Source organism: Giraffa tippelskirchi, chromosome 6, assembly GCF_054371585.1.
Source record: "Giraffa tippelskirchi isolate mGirTip1 chromosome 6, T2T-mGirTip1v1.2.pri, whole genome shotgun sequence".
Taxonomy (NCBI): Eukaryota; Metazoa; Chordata; class Mammalia; order Artiodactyla; family Giraffidae; genus Giraffa; species Giraffa tippelskirchi.
The window spans coordinates 70203568-70223861 of NC_137280.1; the positions used below are offsets into that span (position 1 = coordinate 70203568).

Genomic DNA, 20294 nt, shown 5'->3' on the forward strand with positions numbered 1-20294 from the left:
CCTAGCTGTGACTGCAATTACCTTTGTTACAAGGTTAGAAAAGGTTCCACTCCAGAGACTCTGGTTTAAGTAGGTCTGGGTGGGCTCTATCTGCTTGTTAAAAAGCTCTGTAAGAATTCTGAGACACATTAACGCTGGTGAACTGCTTCAGCTCCAAAGGGTCCAAACACGGGAACAGACTACATTTGGGGTTGAAAATTTTTAAAGTAGCGGGGACTCGGAAACACAGAAATTGTGCTGTTTCAACCTGCTGTCCAAATGTACTGTGGCATTAGCAGTAATATTCCAAACAGGTACCAATTATTATACTCCTACCAGGGTCAGACACTGTGTTTGGTTTCTTAAACATATCTCTTCTCCTCCCAGTGTCTGCAAGAGATAGGTCATTTCCATTTTCTGAAGAAAGTGCTGAGGTTCAGAAAGCTCCCCTGCTATATGCTAAAATTGGCTCTCCACAGACTATCACCTGTGTACAAGCCCCTATGTTTTCCACTCTGGCTTGAGCAGGTATAGAATCCAGCGTAGATTCCACAGTCATTCACTGGCTCCTGTCCCCTCCCAGGGACAAGCTGCTTACAACTGTGTTTGGAACTGAACAACAGACCGTCACAACTGTGTAAAGCCCTTGGCTCCCAGCAAGTCAACTTAAGTAAATGCCCTTTTCTTGGTCTGGAAATTCTTCAGGTTTTTCTCCAACATGAACATCTTTCTTTTTACAGAATTACTCAAAATCCATCCCTTTACTCTGTTCTCCCCAGACCTTTTGCATTTCCATCTTTAGACTTTATCGCCATTCACCAGCCTGAATTAAACACCAGCCAAACCTAGTTGAACAATTTATAACATATTTATAAGATGCCACAAGCTCGTACATACTTCATCTCATAGAACTGCTACAGTAACCTCCCAGAATGGTATTATTATCCCCAGTTTTCTGAGGTCCAAGAAGCTAAATTGTGACTTGATCAAAGTCCTCTATTTAGTGATGAGAAGATGAGGGGTTAGAACACAGTATTGTCTTTCCATGGATCCAGTTTCATATCCATGGACCATATTAAAGAATTGCCCACATGCAAGTACAAAAGTGAGACCTCTGTTGTGTGCTCCACAATAATAGTAGGATGTTTGCCTCTTTGTTCAAATGTGACACTGCCAATAATTCACTTTCCACTCTGATCCTCATTGATTTTTAATCAAGTTTAGACTGGTCTCATGATTTGGGTCTTGCAACATCCACAAACAGTGGTCTTAGTTTTCAACTGTATCTTTAGATTCTAGAGCTGAATCCACAGGGTATACCTGACACCAGGTGACATTGAAGCCTGCAGGTCAAACACACCTGTCAGCAGGGCATCTCTCTCATGGGCGAGTCTTGGCAGTCACTGACACAGTAGTCATTGACTATTTTCAGATCACCCCAGTGACAACTCAGGTGAAGGGAGAGAGACCACCTGAGTGGATTTAGGAACTCTTACCTGAAATAAGAACTCACATAGCTAGCTGTAACAGTTCTGTAGCCATAGCTTCTATATCTCCATAAGAGACAAGCCCAGGTACAGATTGCTCTGCATAAGAAGCCCAGAACATAGCATCCTGCCAGGCACTTATAGTCTATCCACAGTCCTCCCAGGAATGATGCAGTTCATTAATCATGGGGTTTTTGTTTGCTTCCCTAACGGCAAATTACATTGCCTGGAACAGAGCTCTCTTTCACCTTTATCAGGAGTTCAGGGTTACAACATGATCAAATGTAACTATCTAGGAAGAGAAGGTTTTTATTAATGCTTTTCTCTCAACTTTGCTGTTGTTTAGTCATTAAGTCCTATCCAACTCTTTTGTGATTCTGTGGACTGTAACCCGCCAGGCTCCTCTGTCCATGGAATCTCGCAGGCAAGAATACTGGAGTGAGTTCCCCTTTCCTCCTCCAGGGGATCTTCCCGACCCAGGGATTGAACCCACATCTCCTGCTTGGCAGGTGGATTCTTTGCCACTGAGCCACCTGGGAAGCCCCTTCTCTCAGCTAGTTTCCCTCTTTCTAGCTTCTAGAGGAGCTTGCATTAGATAAGAATTGTGCATTTCCTAGATTTGGTAAAACTTGAAATTATCTTGTTTTGGAGGGGTGGGCAGATTTATTTTTTTTTTACCACAAATTTAATTTCCTGAATGGTCAGTTCAGGTTTTCTATTTCTTCTTGAGCCAATTTTGATAAATTTCATTTTTCTGAAAATATTAATCCCATCTTAGTTATCAAAATGATTGTCATAAGACTCTTCACACCATGGCTTAATGATTGCTAAAATGTCCTAAAACTGCAGCATATTTCCTTTATCATTCTAAACCTTGTTTATTTGTGTTTTTCTTTCTTGAGCAATCTTGTCAGAGAGCTATTTTATGAATCTTTTCAATGAAATGCCCTTTTGAAAACAAATATCTTTAATGTGTCCTTATTTTCTATTTAATTGCTGTTGATTTTATCTTGATTTTATCTTTTAAAGTTTCTTTCAGTTTATTCTATGGTTCTTTACTTTTAGTTTTTGTATTAAATATGTAGCTTCTTAAGATTTCATTTCTTTTCTAATACATACGTTAAGACAATATGTTTCCGTCTAAGTATCCTTTAGATTACATTACTCATAACTTAACATGTAATGCCTTTATCACCACTCACTTCTGAATTTCCATTATGAATTCTCCTCTAATTCATGAATTATTAATTGTTACTTTCCCATTGCTAAACATATGTTGTGTTTCTTTGCACAATTTCACCCTAGCAAAGTGGTGGTAGTCTATTCTTACAGCAATAAAGCAGAAAGTTCTCAAAAAAAAAAAATTCTGGTGGAGATAATATACACATCAGGTTTTACCTCACAGGAAAAGAAATAGAAATAATTTTGCTAGATCAAATATACAACCACATAGAATAGTGTTTACTTACCACTGAGCTTAATCTTATGGGTATGTTGCCACCCAACCAAGATTTATTTACTACTTGATAGAAGCAAGATATGTGTTTGGGACTGAAGAGACAATTTAGTAGGGGAAGAAATCAAACCCGTGAAGGGTTCTGTGACAGGGGCCAGAAGAGAGTCTACAGAGTGAGAAATGAGGCTCCTCAGAGGGGAAGAGACAGAAGTCGCCAGATGATGGTGAATGATGCCGCAGGCCTGGGAGCAGCCTGGACAAATGCATGAAGAATCACAGAAGAGGTGGACTCAGGTAAGATCCAAGAATGGCTGTAGCGTTGAGTCCTTTTTCAGCAACTCCCAGAGATAAGACGAGAACAGCAACAGGACTCAGAGTAGAGTAGGCTTCTTAAGTGATGGTTTGGAAGTTGAACTTCTCTCTCATAGCCCTCTAGCCTCTCGAAGGATTCACACTGCTTCTTCCTTTGCTAAGAGGCCCAGGTGGGTGGTCCTTACTCTAACATGTAAAGGAAAACAAGAGCTAGTCAGTCCACCAGCAACTCAGACCCACTGGACACTCTCACACCCCCGTAGGTGAGGAACAGAAACGATAGCAGAGTGGGGACTGCATTCTCCCCACATGCCAGGCACTGTGCTGGGTGCCTGATCGGCATTGGTTCATTCAATTCCCCAGGAGCTGGAGTAAGTCCTGGTGAAGTAAGGCTTCATATTACAGATCAGCGCACCGAGTTCCAGGGTGGTAAGGACTTGCCCAAGTTTGCATAGCTAGAAAGAAGCTGAGATAGGATTCAGTCCTTTCCGCTCCTTGTCTCTAGAAAACAAGAACATTGGTTTTTCTTGTGGAGTTCCCAGAGGTAACAGTGCAGACTTACCAGCAAGCCTCAACATTACCAAAGGCTCTGTAGGAGTTGTAAACTATAGTCTCGTGGGTGACCAAAGCAACAGATAACCTATTAAATAATCATACCAGTTAGGATGCTTTCAGCTAAAAACAGCAGATGATTTCACTAAGCATGGCTTAAGGTGAGGTCTTGTTTTCAATAACAAGGTGTCCAGCAGCCAGTGGTTCCAGTACTGACTCAGCACCTGGCCAGTGCCGTCAAGAACCCACATGTTCCCTTCTCTCGGAGCTGATGAGCTTTGTGCATAAACTGCATCACTATGCACAGGTGGCAATCCAAAAGGAAAAGGGAGGCATGCTGCTTTTTAAAATAAAATCTATTTTTATCATGGGGCTTCCCTGGTGGCTCCGTGGTAAAGAATCTGCCTGCCAGTGCAGGAGACATGGGCTTGATCCCTGGGTTAAAAAGATCCCCTGAAGGAGGAAATGGTTACCCATTCCAGTATTCTTGCCTGGGAAATCCCATGGACAGAGGAGCCTGGTGGGCTCCAGTCCATGGGGTCACAAAAGAGTTGGACACAACTTAAGGACTAAACAACAGCATTTTTATCATGGAGCAGGGCGGAGTATTTTCTGGAAGTCTCCGCCAAAAACAGCAAGCTTCCCTTTACATATCATTGGCACAGATTGATTTCCAAGAACAATCCTTGCTGCCAGGAAAGCTCAAAAGCAAGAATCCAGCACTTTCTGGCCATCAGGAGAGGTGGGCTCTTCTTTGACACAGAAGGATGAGGGAGCTGGTCATTGGTTAGGCAGCCAGCAGTGTCTGCTGCAGAAGCTCCATTTGATAGTGTTTTATTGCTGTCTCCTGCTTTGCATTTATCATCTGCTGATTTATACCCATGGATGATTAATCTAGGAAGAGGAAACAATTAGCTCTGACTTAAAAACCAAATTCTGATTGGTGGAAGCTCTTTCAAAGCCGAGAATCAATCATAGTATTTCTTCCATTGAGCACTAAGGTTCTTCCCTGGAGTTTCCTTACTGTTCCTGCCTCTACCTTTTGGGGCTATCCAAAGAGTCTGGATAATGTAAAATGTGTTTCAAGGAGCAGTGGGGATGGCAAAGAGGACAGGGGTTGAGGAGATACTAGAGAGACGCTTCATAGAACTGTCCCTGATATGCCCCGCTTTCCAGATGGGTGTGCAGCTTTTTGGAGGTGAGATGATGCCCTGGGCCCACCCCACTCCCCAATATCGCCCTCCCACCATCACCATCCTGCCGTCATGTATTCCTGCAGGTTTCTCTGATGAAGATTAGTTCTGACTCTAATTTGATCAGAGGATGCCTCATTGCCTCTTTCTATATTCAGTACTGGCTACATGGGCAAGGGTGGCAGAATGGGGTGTCACTAAGTAAAACTGTCATTGTTGTTCAGTTGCTGACTCATGTTCAACTTTTTGCTACCCCATGGACTTCACCATGCCAGGCTCCTCTGTCCTCCACTATCTCCTGGAGTTCACTCAAATTCACGTCCATTGAGTCTGTGATGCTACTTAACCATCTCATCCTCTGCTGCCCCCTTCTGCTTTTGACTTCAGTCTTTCTCAGGATCAGGGTCTTTCCCAATGAGTCAGCTCTTTGCATTAGGTGGCCAAAGTATTGCAGTTTCACCTTCAGTAACAATTCTTCCAATGAATATTCAGGGTTGATTTCCTTTAGTATTGACTGTTTTGAGTTCCTTGCCATCCAAGGGACTCTCAAGAGTCTTCTCCAGCACTACAGTTTGAAAGCATCAATTCTTTGGTGCTCAGCCTTCTTTATGGTACAACTCTCACATCTCTACATGACTACTGGGAAAACCATAGCTTTGATTATATGACCTTTTCTGACAAAGTGATATAAAATTAGATAATAAAAACTAGGTGATACAGTTTTTTGAAAATGTTTCCCTCATGCAAAATGCAAAATGCGGCAGCCTTCTTCACAGAGCTGGCCAAGAAATGACTTTGTCAGTGCTGAGAAAGGAGATGATTTTTTTAAGCTGTATTTTTTTAATTGGTGCTTTCAAGTGGATATAGATTTTTATTAATTTATTTTTTATTGCCAACTGTGAACTCCTTGAAGACTGATGTCCCCGATCTGAATTTCTTCAGATGGCCATTAGTAATGAAATACCATTTAATTTTACCTCTCCAAATGTATTCTACTTTTCTTGCTCTCTTGCTTTCTTGAAAGTTTGCAGAACTATTTGTCACTGGCCCCCATAATAAGGTCCCAAATTAGGATGCACTTGTGGAATGAATGCCTTTGTGTGTGTGTGTGTGTGTGTGTGTGTGTGTGTGTGTGTGTGTGTGTGTACTTGGCAGCTGGCTTTAATTTATAATTTAGTTCTGTTCCTGCAGCTGATGGTAAGGGAGCATGACTTTTGAGAATGCCAAGGTGTACTTACTTCTTGAACACAATTTACACATTAAAAGAAGTTGCCAGCTTCCCTGGGTTTCTGCATGTTCACGCATTTTCAATTATAAACCACCATGTGTATTCAGTAAGGAAGATGGATAAAAGAGAGAATCTGGGCTGGTTATCAGGGCCAGATTCTGAGGAACAAAGAATATTTTCACTTAATTGAATTGGCAAAATTATTGGCAATATTTTGCTTTCAAAAAAGGATGGAGACAGAGTTCCTATTTCTTGGCAGTACACTGTGACAGGAACTAATTTGCCTATGAAGTCAAAGTTAGAGGAAATCTTCCTTTCCCCTTCTGGAGGCTCCACTAATGTGAAGACCCATTTCATGGGAGCTGCACCTAGTCTTTCTGTAGTTTCAGTCAACTAGAGCAGGGTTGTGGGGGAAAAACACTCAGGAAAGGAAAATTCAGAGGCGTGATGCAGTCATGTCCTGAAAAAAAGAAAGGCACCCTAAGTACGCAAGCAGTATGGATGCCCAGGACCCCACCTCCCGCCCCAACCACATCCACCCCTCAGTGTCCCTGGGGTTGCCTGAGGGTCTCAGTAGCCCAGGGCAAACCCAGGGGCAGCTGGTCGGGACTTGGCTAAAGGCTGAGGCTTTGTTCAGCCAAACTAGGAACAGTGTGTGTAAGCAGATGGGGTATGGAATGGGAGCAGGGTTCCGGCCAATGGAGAGAGATGACAGCTGCTTTAGCAAAGGAAATCTGAGAAAATTAAAAGGAGCTTAAGGAAGAAATTTAGGTCTGGGCATTGGTATATGTGATTTATTTCTCTTTGTAATCTTAAACATTCTTCAGAAATAATCCTCAAAAACAAACCAACTATCTTTCTTTTTCAAGTTTTAAGAGTTGATTTTTGATGACAGAGGAGGAGGTAGTTTGGAGTGTATGTATACACGTGTGTTGGCTTGTTTTTTTGATGCATATGTGATGAGAAATGACTTGTGTGTAGACTGGGCAATGCAAGGGTTATAGCTGAATCCAGGCCATAGCAAGAGACAGGGCTCAGAAACCCTAAAAATGGCTCAGGATAAAAGCGGGCAGCACAAGAGTCATTCACATGATTTCCTTACCCTGCAGTGCCCAATCTGGAGGATTCTGTTCCTAAAAATCTTCTTGGATGAGAATTTCAGGCTGACAAATTGGAGTTCCTAAAAGGAAGGAATGAGAGTTGATACTAAATCAAGCAAACACAAGGGACATTTTGTACATCCTAAGTGAATGATTGTTGTTATTGTTCAGTGGCTAAGTCGTGTCCAACTCTTTGTGATCCCATGGACTGTAGCCTGCCAGTCTTCTCTGTCCATGGCGACCTCCAGACAAGAGTACTGGAGTGGGTTGCCATTTCTTTCTCCAGGGATCTTCCTGGATCAGGGATTAAATCCATGTTTCCTGCAGTGGCAGGTAGATTCTTTATCACTGAACTACCAGGGAAGGAGCCCTATACAGTTGGCATCCATTTGCCATTTCTTATTCTTAAGTAATTTTTAAGGATCTTAAAAAATTACTTGTTCCCTGCAGTTTCAAAGAGATGCTTGAAAATCCTTCATGAGATGCAGGTTGAACAAGCACAGCTTGTGAAGCAATTAAAATGCACTTGTGTTTGATTCTCCCACCACTTCTTTAAAATGTATTCAATGGGGCAAACTTCTGCCCTTGGAAGAAAATAAGGTTAAATCCAAGACTTTTTTGATGACTCTCAGGTAATAGGCATTTCCATAGCCATTTTAAGTCTCAAAAATTTAGTGCCCAGTCAAAGGTTTGAGCCAAAATTCTAAACAAGATTTGATAGTGAATGTTCCTACTTCCTGAGAGTCTGCTGGACAGCAAGGAGATAAAATCAGTCAATCCTAAAGGAGATCAACTCTGAATACTCACTGGAAGGACTGATGCTGAAACTGAAGTTCCAATACTTTAGCCACCTGATGCAAACAGCTAACTCATTGGAAAAGACCCTGATGCTGGCAAAGATTGAAGGCAGAAGGAAAAGAGGGTGACAGAGGATGAGATGGTTGGATGGCATCACTGATTCAATGTACATGAACTTGGGCATACTCCAGGAGATGAGGTCTGGTGTGCTGCAGTCCATGGGGTCATAAAGAGTGTACACAACTTGGTGACTGAACAACAACTTCCTGCTTCTCCCAGCTCATATGTTTTTAGGGTGGAAGCCCATGGAGGGAAAGTTAGGGAGTTCGGAACCAACTTCTCTTTCTTCTGTCTTATGCTTTAACATTTTCCAAAACCACAGCTTCTTAGTAGCTTCTGACCCCTCAGGGTGGGAGGGGAGGAGGAGAGGGAAGGAAACAGAATGCTCTCTTTGGATGGCACCATGATCGGCTGCCCTAGCACCCCAGGACCTGGTAGGATTATCAGCATTTGAGGATCTCAGAAATCCTACCACTGAGAATCCCCCCCTCCATGAGGCTCCCCTTATCCAGCTAGAAGAAACTCAGACCCTAGGAACCCAGGTTCTTCTTTTTTTTCTAAATTTATTTTATACTTTGGTTGTGCTGGTTCTTTGTTGCTGTGCTGGGCGGTCTCTAGTTGCAGCAAGTGCGGCTACTTTTTTTTTTTTTTGCTGTGAATGGGCTTCTCACTGTGGTGCCTTCTCTTCTTGCAGAGTACAGGCTCAAGGTGAATGAGCTTTAGTTATTTGCAGCACGTGGGTTCAGTAGTTGTGGTGCATGGACTTAGTTGCCTCGCAGCATGTGGAATCTCCCCCCACCAAGGATTGAACCCATGTTCCCTGCACTGGCAGGCAGATTCCTATTCATTGTACTACCAGGGAAGTCTGGAACTCAGGCTTTTGATGACAGAATCCCATCCACTGTGGGGAGCCCAATGAATTGAAACATTCCTGCCCTGGCTTTCCCTCACTGCAAAGAATCCCACACTGTCTCATGGGGAACACCAATATCTTTTGCTCCAGAAACACTGAGTCCCTGCATAGTAGGATTCCCGAAGTCCTACCCTCAAAGCAGCTTACCAGCCCTCTTCTATCCTCTGCATTTCCTGCTGGGAATCAGACCTCAGATATAGGGAACATACTTCAAATCTCTTAGAATGATTCCATTGAAAGTTCTTGTCACACTTTAGTTGGGACACATCAATATAACAGCATCTCTAAAGAAAGCTCCTTGACAATTTTCCTTCTGTTTCCCTTAACTCTCTCTAAACCCTCAGTGAGGAAGAGGGTCTCGATCTCTGAGACAGGTCCTCTGACATTTTCTTTGCAAATTCCTTACCCAGAGATCTGGCTTTGAATTTCTCATCTGTTATTTTATGGTGCTTATTAGAGGCTTCAGTTTCAGCATCCTATTACAGATCTGTTTCAAGATAATTCATATGCCAAGAAGAACTTTTATTTTTTTTTTCTCCCTTTGGTCTTCCATCCAAATGTTCCACGACTTTATAATTTTATGACTCAGCCTCTAAGACACATTCCCTAAGTCACAAGATGGAATGACTCATGCTTCATCTGTACTATCTCTGAAGCCCCCCAAAATATAGGATAACTGTACTAAAGCAAGTCTGGCTATTCTAGAATTCCAGATAAAGGGAATTCAGCTTAGAAAGAGGATTTTGTGTGCTAACAATTAAAGGGAAAGACTTTTACATTTTTCTGGAAAGAAGTGAATAGATCCAGGTTAAAGCACTTGAAAAATAAAGGTCAGAGATGGAATTATTTATTGACCATGATATTCATAATGAACATATCACCTAATCCTCAAAACAACCCAGCATATCCCCTGTCATTCATTCTTTAGGTTCTGACTAGATGCTGCTTCCTTTAAGAAAGTTTTTCTGACCCTGGACCATATTAAATTTTCTTGTTCTATTATCCTAGAGCAAATTGTATTTGAGTACATATCACACTGGACTTCCCAGGTGCCTCAGTGGTAAAGAACATACCTGCCAACACAGGAGACACAGGAGACTCAGGTTTGATCCCTGGGTTGAGAAGATCCCCTGAGGGAGGAAATGGCAACCCGTGCCAGTATTCTTGCCATGTCAATGTATGGCAAAAACTACTACAATATTGTAAAGTAATTAGCCCCCAACTAAAATAAATAAATTTATTAAAAAAAAAAAAAAGAAAGAAAGAAAATCCCATGGGCAGAGGAGCCCGGCAGGCTACAGTCCATGGGGTTGCAAAGAGTCAGACATGATGGAGCACACACACACATATCATACTGTGTTTTAATCGTCTGTTGATTGCAGTACTTCATCATTAGTTCACTAAATGAAAACAGGGCTCTGGGTATTTTGTTATCACTTATTATAATGGCCTTGTGTAAAGTCAGGAATAATAATTATTTAGTAAATATTTCACCTATGTATTAGTTAGGATAGGTTAGGTTATGCAATAGTAACAAGCAGGCCCTAAGTCTAAGCAGCACAGAAAAGATTGGGTGCTTAGCCATGCAGAGTCCCAGAGACTCTCCAGGCCAGTTTTCCTTCACTCAGTGACTTAGCAAGCTGGGCTATTGGATCTCGTGATTGCATTTCAGCAAGGGTGTCGTGATGGAGAAAGAAAACTAGAAGATCGTGCATCTCCCTGACACCAGACACCTCTCACAGTCCATTGGTCAGAACTGCTCACGTGAAATGCTCATGAAATGGTTGGTAAGCCCCACTGCAGCCACCCACTCTGGTCCCTCAGAACCTCAGGTTCATCCTTTTATACAGATTGGGCCCCCCAGCTGACCTAGTTGAACAGTAGTTCAGAGTTGGAGGGTGAGATAATTGAGAGGAAGTCAAGCTGCTGAGCGTGGAAAGTCATCAGAGCCAGGCTGAGGAGTCAGGAGCTTTCCTTTTTGAATAATATGAGCTATCATTTCTTGCATGGCCACTCTGTGTCTTAGCTGCATCGTTACTGCTCTTTGCAACAAATCTGTCAGGGGAGGACCGCAGGAGCCATGTGGCAGAGTTGGGATTTACCACTGGGTCTGCAAAGCCTATACTCTTCACAGGGGGAGTGCTTGGGACGAGTGTGGAAGGTTCAGACCTGTGTGGGAGGGAAACCAGGCCTGTGGGGAAAGAGAGAAAGCTTAGAATGCTGTTGAAAGGATTCTTGTGAGAAGATATGAAAAGTTGAACCAGGGCAGGGGTAGGGGTGGGCAGGGCTGTGGTCTTCAGAGATACTGTTGAGGCACCTCTTCTTTCAATCAGCTATCCCTACCCTGTCCCTGAGAATATTTTTAGTAGATAAAGTCAAGTTGTCAATCTCTGATTTCTTTCCTCTGTTTTCTTCTTATCAACTCACTCCTGATGGCCCAGATCAGGGCAGCAGAAGAGTGGGGCGGTGGGGTTGGGAGTGAGCAGTAGCCAGGGATGAGGGGTGGGGTGCAGGGGTCTCTGGGGGACAGTGTGATGGCAGAACTCATTAGGCTACTGTTTGGGTAATACCAATGTCAGTAAAGTGTGAAAATGAGTGTTAGTTGCTTGTCTTCAACTCTTTGTGACCCCATGGACTGTAGCTTGCCAGGGTCCTCTGTCTATGGGATTCTCCAGGCAAGAATACTGGAGTGGATAGTCATTTCCTTCTCCAGGGGATCTTCCCAACCCAGAAATCAAACCTGGACATCCCGCATTTTGTGCAGATTCTTTACCATCTGAGTCACCAGGGAAGCCCAACACCAACGTCAGGAAGTGACCTAGAAAGAGCCTCTTTCCAAACCACAGACCACCTTGACAGTGCTTTCTTCTCCTTTTCCAAAGACAGCACATTTTATGTTTTACAAGTGAACAATACAGAAGTCAAATTCCTTTTGATTGATTGAATTCTGGCAACTCCATGGAGTGCCAGTAAGAGCCAGGTGACAGGAGTGCTTAAAGATCCCATCCTCTAGGCAGTCAGCATCTGAACAGGAGCCAGGATCTGGTGGGTCCCTCGAGCTCACAGCAGCCTGGGAAGTAGGCTCGGTAGGATGTAGCCTTGTCACCTTACAGACGACGATGCAGCGTTGGACCAGGGAAGACAGAGTGCTCTGACTCACACCTTGCAGCTGCCCTGTGAAGTGGGCGCTCATCATCACCTTCACTTCACAGATAAGACAGCACACCACCAAGATGGAGTGATTTCCCCAAACTTGTGCAGCTGGCTTAGGTGCAAACAGGTGTTCAAAGCTCATCGGTTGGCCTCCAGACAACGTGTCCTTCCACTTCTGCTCACAACTTAGTGGTACAAAAGCTGGGGTGTGATTTTCAGAAAACGTGAAACATCATCTTCTCCAGAGTGAAGACTTTTCATACTTTTAAAAATTTGTTAAGACATTCTGCTTCCAGTAGCTTCTGTGCAGCTGTGAAGCCATTTTGTAAGTGGAATACAGTGAAACAGGCCACTAATCTTTATCACCATCATGCCTTTGAGGAACCAAGATTTTTTTTTTTTCATTTCTAAAGCAAATTAAATATTTCACCAGTGAAGTATCATTTCAAAAATCTGTGAAAACAAAGCTTGGACACTCATTAAAATGAAAGATGTTTGTTTACCTTGTCATCATTTGGGGACATTTTTCCATGACCTACTGGATCCTGAATCACCCCCGTAGACTACAATCAAAGCCATCTGTGCTATTAGATCCCCAAACTCTTTATTCTTCAAATATTATTAAATATATAAAATCTTGAGTAGAATGGTTTTGATCTCATATTCCATAATATGGAAAAACCTGATTAACTTGTGTATCAGTCATTCACAAAAGGCAGAAATCTGGGCTTGAGGTGGGCTAAAGTTTCTAGCTTGTATTTTTCTGAAAGTCAAATATCTGCAGTTACAGAAACTCATCTCACTTCTCATATCTTCTGTTGACACTAATCCCAATTTTTCTTCACATTGGTCCCCCTTCTCTTCATCTTTAGTGCTTCCTCAGTAGCTCTGGTCACTGTCTTGGTCCAGTTCCTCCAAACTCCCCTTTTCAATGCCCAAATCAGATATGCATAGGGCAGCTGGATGATTTGTCAAAAGTCTGAATCTACTAACATCACTCACCTATGAGAACCTCCACACACCCTTCATTATCTACAGGATGAAGTTCAATCTCTTCTGTAGACTTTTGGGAACCTCTATGCTCTGCACAGGTGTTTTTCATTCCTCTTTACTATTGTCTTTACTCTGAACTCTACTTAAGGCACATTAACCACTGTAATTTCCCCACTGTGACCTTTTCTTTCTCATCCTATGTTTCTTCTCATACTGGTCCTCCAACTAAACATTCTCCACCTCTATCTCTTTGCTGATTCTTGGGGCTGACTCTTGTTCACCTGACACAAAGAGCCAACTCACTGGAAAAGACTCTGATGCTTGGAAATATTCACGGCAGGAGGAGGAGGGGGTGACAGTGGATAAGATGGTTGGATAGTGTCATTGACTCAATGGACATGAGTTTGAGTAAACTCTGGAAGATGATAAAGGACAGGGAAGCCTGGCACGCTGCAGTCCATGGGGTTGCAAAGAGTTGGACACGACTGAGCAACTGAACAACAACCCATTCATCCTCAGGTCTAAACTTAGACTAAACCATAAGATTCTCTGGGAAGATTGCCTGACTCCTCAGTCCTGAACAGGAATGACTCCTGTATGCTCTCATAATCGCCTATGCTTCCAACTTTGCTGACTCATCACTTTGAAATGTCACTACTTATTAATTTATCTGTATCCCTTAGGAGACAATCTTACAAGGTTGGACTCATCAGAAGTTACCATCAGGAAGAGAGCTAATTCGTGTTGGATTTTCCATCCATGTTACTTGGATGAATAAATAAGCAATAATAAGCACCATGATGAAACTGCACATGAACCCTGCACATATTAATAGGAAGCTACAGCTTTAGTGGTTATCCCAGCTGAGTGGGACTCTTACTTTGCACCATATTTGACTCAACTCTATGTGTCCAGTCATACTAGCGTGGTATATTGGGCATACTAGCTGCTTAGTAAATGTATTTGCATGAATAATAGCATAGGACAAGTAGGGTCTGATGATGAGCCTGTGGTTTTCTACGACCTGGAATCCAGTGTGGTAACAGGGCTGGCAGAAATAGAGTTCAGCAAGTTCTGATATCCTAAGAGTGAGTCCCTTGGTCTCTGTTTTTGTCCTTTCCTCTAAGGTCACCTCAAAAAGGATTGGGAGAAAGTCAAAACAGCTGGGTGATTCCATTAATGACCAATAATCTGGGAATGCTGCGGAATGCTTTTGAAACCAAAGTAGCAATAACTCCCCACGGGTCCATTAACCTGCAGCTGAAATTAGATTATGTAGAAATAACATTAAATAAAGAGTCACAGTCCTCAGTTAATTGAAAGGCAAACTTGTGAATTATAAGATCATTCTCTTTGAAAGGCAGAATATTCCATCTCCCCAGGACCCTTGGGACCACTTTTGAGTGTCCAGCTTGAGGTTCATTTTAGAGAAAACATGTTTCCTATGGGGGCACTTTAGCAATCTATTTGTTGTAGAAAACAGTTTGAAATGGGGAAAATGAAGAGATTTGGAATGAGACCAGGGTAAGGCAGGTTTAAATCTTGGATCTGCACATCCTAGTTCTGTGACCTTAGGGAAGTTACTTAATTTCTCTGGGCTCCAACCAATTTGTTTATGAAGGATGGTGGTGGTAATAACATGGATTTCATAGTCTCGTGTCTGACTCTGTTGACCCTATGGACTACAGCCTGCCAGGCTCCTCTGTCCATGGGATTTTCCAGGCAAGAATTCTGGAGTGGGTTGCCATGCCCTCTTCCAGGGCATCTTCCAAAGCCAGGAATCGAATGCGTGTCTCCTGCATTGCAGGCAGATTCTTTACCACTGAGCCATCGGGGAAGCCCATGTGAGGAAGCAGGGCGTGTAAAAAGATCATTGCTATACAAAAAAAAGGGAGTATATGGAAAGAGAGTAGTGTGGGAGCATCCAGGGGACCATCTCACCTGGCCAAGATGGTTAAGAATGGCCCCTTGGAGAGATGCCACCTGGGCAGAATCATGCAGAATGAACAGGGAACACTGGATTAAGGTGTAGGCACTAGGACTGGCCTTGGAAGTCACATTTACTAGTACTGCGTCCTGATTGCTGAAAACACAAGGAGGAGGAGGTCAGGTTATGGACTGAAGTCTCTCCCTTCCACTCTCCCTCTTTTGCTTCTTTCTAGGCTTCTATATTTATTTCCTTCCATCCTTCCTATTAAAATTATCCTAATCCTTCTCATCTTGGCTTCAGTAAAGCCCAACGAAAACTCTCAGCAGCCATTCTCTCGGGACTGAGGGGAACAGATCTTCTTGTCCTGCCTCTTCCCGCAGTGCCAGTCCCTGCAGAGGGCAGAACATTGTCTCTATTTCCTTCTGCCTCGGGCAGATGGCAGGGACTGCTGTGTGTTCCCACAAGAAGCACAGTGTCCCCACTCTGGAGTCTCTCAGCGAGTCCTACCAGGAAGGCAAGCAGGACAGTTTGGAAATCTATACCTGCCCATTGAAAGCACAGGTGCATTCATGACCCACAAGACCACAAAGTTAACTCATCCTTGAGTTGGTCTGACATGCTAGGGACCAAGGTCTTTCTTTATTACTATTATTTTTAATTGGAGGATTGTTGCTTTACAATGGTGTATTGGTTTCTGCCACATGACAGTGTGAATCAGTCATAAGTATGCATACGTTCCCTCCCTCTTGAAACTCCATCCCACCTCCCACCCCATCCCACCCCTCTAGGTTATCATAGAGCACCAGGTTGAGCTCCCTGTGTTATATAACAGCTCCCCACTGGCTATCTGTTTTACATATAGTAAGGTATATGTTTCAATGCTACTCTCTCAATTTGTTCCACTCTCTCTTTCTCCTGCTGTGTCCATAAGTTGAATCTCTACAACTACATCTCTGTTCCTGCCCTGCAAATAGGCTCATCAATACCATTTTTCTAGATTCCATCAGTTCAGTTCAGTTGCTCAGTCATGTCTGACTCCATGGACTGCAGGCTTCTCTGTCCATCACCAACTCCTGGAGCTAACTGAAACTCATGTCCATTGAATTGGTGATGCCATCCAACCATCTCATCCTCTGTCATCCCCTTCTCCAATCTTCAATCTTTCCCAGCATCAAGGTCTTTTCCAGTGAGTTAGTTCTTTGCATCAGGTGGTCATAGTATTGGAGTTTCAGCTTCAGCATCAGTCCTTACAATGAATATTCAGGACTGATTTCCTTTAGGATGGGCTGGTTGGATCTCCTTGCAGTCCAAGTGACTCTCAAGAGTCTTCTCCAACACCACAGTTCAAAAGCATCAATTCTTCTGTGGTCAGCTTTCTTTATAGTTCAACTCTCACATCCAAACATGACTACTGGAAAAACCATAGCTTTGACTAGATGGACCTTTGTCAGCAAAGTAACGTCCCTGCTTTTTAAAATGCCGTCTAGGTTGGTTATAGCTTTTCTTCCAAGGAGTAAGCGTCTTTTAATTTCATGGCTGCAGTCACCATCTGTAGTGATTTTGGAGTTCAAAAAAATAAAGTCTGTCACTGTTTCCATTGTTTCCCCATCAATTTGCCATGAAGTGATGAGACCAGATGCCATGATCTTAGTTTTCTGAATGTTGAGTTTTAAGCCAGCTTTTTCACTCTCCTCTTTTACTTCCACCAAGAGGCTCTTTAGTTCTTCTCCTCTTTCTGCCATAAGGGTGGTGTCATCTGCATATCTGAGGTTATTGATATTTCTCCTGGCAGTCTTTATTCCAGCCTGTGCTTCATCCAGCCCAGCGTTTCTCATGATGTACTCTGCATATAAGTAAAATAAGCAGGGTGACAATATATGTACTCCTTTCTCAATTTTGAACCATTCTGTTGTCCCATGTCTGGTTCTAACTGTTGCTTGTTGACCTGCATACAGATTTCTCAGGTCAGGTGGTCTGGTATCCCCATCTCTTTCAGAATTTTTCACAGTTTGTTGTGATCCACACAGTCAAAGGCTTTGGTGTAGTCAATGAAGCAGATGTTTTTCTGGAGCTCTCTTGCTGTTTCAATGATCCAATAGATGGTGGAAATTTGATTTCTGGTTCTTCTGCCTTTTCTAAACCCAGCTTGAACATCTGGAAGTTCACGGTTCACATACTGTTGAAGCCTGGCTTGAAGAATTTTGAGCATTACTTTGCTAGCATGTGAGATGAGTGCAATTGTGCCGTAGTTTGAACATTCTTTGGCATTGCCTTTCTTTGGGATTGGGATGAAAATGGACCTTTTCCAGTCCTGTGGCCACTGCTGAGTTTTCCAAATTTGCTGACATTCTGAGTGCAGCACTTTCACAGCATCATCTTTTAGGATTTGAAATAGCTCAACTGGAATTCCATGGCTTCCACTAGCTTTGTTTGTAGTGATGCTTCCTAAGGCCCACTTGGCTTCACATTCCAGGATGTCTGGCTCTAGGTGAGTGATCACACCATTGTGATTATCTGGGTCGTGTAGATCTTTTTTGAACAGTTCTTCTGTGTATTCTTGCCATGTGTTCTTAATATCTCCTGCTTCTGTTAGGTCCATACCATTTCTGTCCTTTATTGTGCCCATCTTTGCATGAAATGTTCCCTTGGTATCTCTAATTTTCTTGAAGAAATCTCTAGTCTTTCACATTCTGTTTTTTTCCTCTATTTCTTTGCATTGATTACCAAGGAAGACTTTCTTATCTCTCCTTGCTCTTCTTTGAAACTCTGCATTCAAATGGGTATATCTTTCCTTTTCTCCTTTGCCTTTAGCTTCTCTTCTTTTCTCACCTATTTGTAAAGTCTCCTCAGACAACCATTTTGCCTTTTTGCATTTCTTTTTCTTGAGAGTGGTCTTGATCCCTGCCTGCTGTACAATGTCACGAACCATATATATGATTCTATATATATTCATTAATATATGATATTTATATTTTTCTTTCTGACTTACTTCACTCTCTATAACAGGCTCCAAGTCCATCATCCATCTCCCTGGAACTGACTCACATTCATTCCTTTTCATGGCTGAGTAATATTCCGTTGCATATATGTATCACATTTTTTTATCCACTCATCTGTCCATGGGCATCCAGGTTGCTTCCATGGGGCCAAGGTCTTGAGACAGTGGCTCTGGAGAGTCTCTTCACACTGTGATGGAGATGGCAGGGTTGATGCTCATTTTCTCTGCTTTATAGATAAGGAAACTGAAGCTCATAGAAGCTCAGCATTTTTTTTTCCTCAAAATTACACAGCAAGATTAGATAGAGATGACATGCTTGATCTTCTAAGTCAAGATCCACTGCTCTTTCATGATTATTCACTGCCTCTGTATATTTGGATTTTGCCCAAGGGTAGATAAATAACCTGGGAATTTGTATTTTTACTTCCTGGTGTTGGCTTTGCTTAAACCTAAATTAAGAGCCAATCTTTTCCATGCAAAACCTGCCTCTCTGCCTATTCTTCTCTATCTTCAATGGGGTATCACTCTCAACCTTTATCCAAGCAAAGATCTGCCCATCGTCTTAAACCCTTCCTATTTCTAAAACCCACCCAGTCTTCTGCCCACCACATACCATGCACCCCAGGCCCTGTACCTTTGGCTTTCCAAATTACTCTTGAGTGGTTCCTCGTCTCCTTCCCCCCTCCCCCCATGCACTGCCCCCCTACCCCTGCTCTTTCTTGTCTAGTAAAGCACAATGACCTCCCATCAGGGTGCCCTTCTGACAAATTTCTCCTCAATCAATGTTCCAAACATCAGCAAGATGATCTTTCAACATCACAATAAATACTCCCCATGACCACTCACTTCCTAAAAAAAGTAACTCTCCACAGCAGAACATCTCTGAGCTGGGCATGGTGCCACAGCCTTTACACACAACATCTCTAATCCTCAAAACAACTCTACAAAAGAAGTCTTGTTATCTCAATGTCACAGTGAGTAAGGAGCAGGGCGGAACCGCCAGTATAGGGGGATTTCACAGCACAGCTGTGCTCTATTCACAGCACCACACCAAGTACCAGATCAATCTCTTTAGCATCAAGCACAGCCTCGCCTCCTGCCACCTGATCCCCGTCATGCCCTGTTCTCCAGACATCCCGCCCTTCCTGCAGTTCACCCATCTCTCCAGATGCTTTTGCATTCCATTGTTCTACACAGTTTTATGGGCTTCCCAGGTGGCTCAGTGTTTAAGAATCTGCCTACCAATGCAGGAGACACAGGTGATGTGGGTTTGATCCCTGGGTTAGGAAGATCTCCTGGAGTAGGAAATGGCAACCCACTCCAGTCTTCTTGCCTGGAAAATTCTACGGACAGAAGAACCTGATGGATCGGCTGCAGTCCATGGGGTTGCAAAGACTCAGACACAACTGAGCGTGCATGGAGCATACTCTGCATTCTCTCTTCCTGAAATGCCTTTCTCTTTTCAACTGTCCTTCCAAACCCCACCCGGTCAGTAGCTAAGGTTGGAACTCGGGACTTCCTTACTCCAATCTCTTCTCTTTCCCACCATAGAGCCTGCCTCTCTCCCACATGGACAATTTTTTATTCATTCTGGGTTAAAATGCTGTAATTGGTGTGGATGAGTTTGGGGAAATATTAATACCACCGGGGACTGTTTCAATGGGTAGTTAACGTAAAGGGATAGGTCTCTGTTGGCTTCCTCTGGAAAATTATTTCAAGATTTAATTTTTAAAATGTAAAGAAAATAGGACTTGATTCCCTGGTCTGACTAATTACTGCACTCCTAAGTCATGCCGATGAGATGCTTCAGGGAAACCAGGGTTCTTCCACTGAGCTGCTGGTCAGAGGGTGCTCATGTTGCTCTCGAGGGGAGTCATTGCTGGGCTAGAGTGTGCCGTTTCTTGAGAAACAAAACTACCCAAATTGGTCTGTTAAGTGTTTCTGTGTGGCGAGGGGGGTCTTATTCCTTGGCAGTGAACGACTCAATGGAAGGCGGGGTATATGTGGTTTGTGTGCACCATGCTGTCAGGCTAGTCGATGCCAAGTTAAAGGACAAAGACAGTGAAGACAGGAAAGAGAGTTTGTCTTTACAAAATCATCAGAGATGAAATATTGACTGCTGGTCAGCCTCTGTGGATTTAA

General features: G+C 43.1%; 1 long non-coding RNA gene across 2 annotated transcripts in view; it reads right to left on the reverse strand.

The window, feature by feature from the left end:
- Positions 1-2943: 2943 nt before the first annotated feature.
- LOC145511191 (uncharacterized) overlaps positions 2944-20294 on the reverse strand; it is a 57156-nt gene continuing 39805 nt past the window's right edge. For both annotated transcript variants that reach the window (XR_014057618.1, XR_014057617.1), the window contains 3 exons: positions 7310-7387; positions 6218-6667; positions 2944-3420 (listed from right to left, as the gene is read on the reverse strand). This is a non-coding gene — a long non-coding RNA (uncharacterized LOC145511191). The remainder of the gene's footprint in view (positions 3421-6217; positions 6668-7309; positions 7388-20294) is intronic.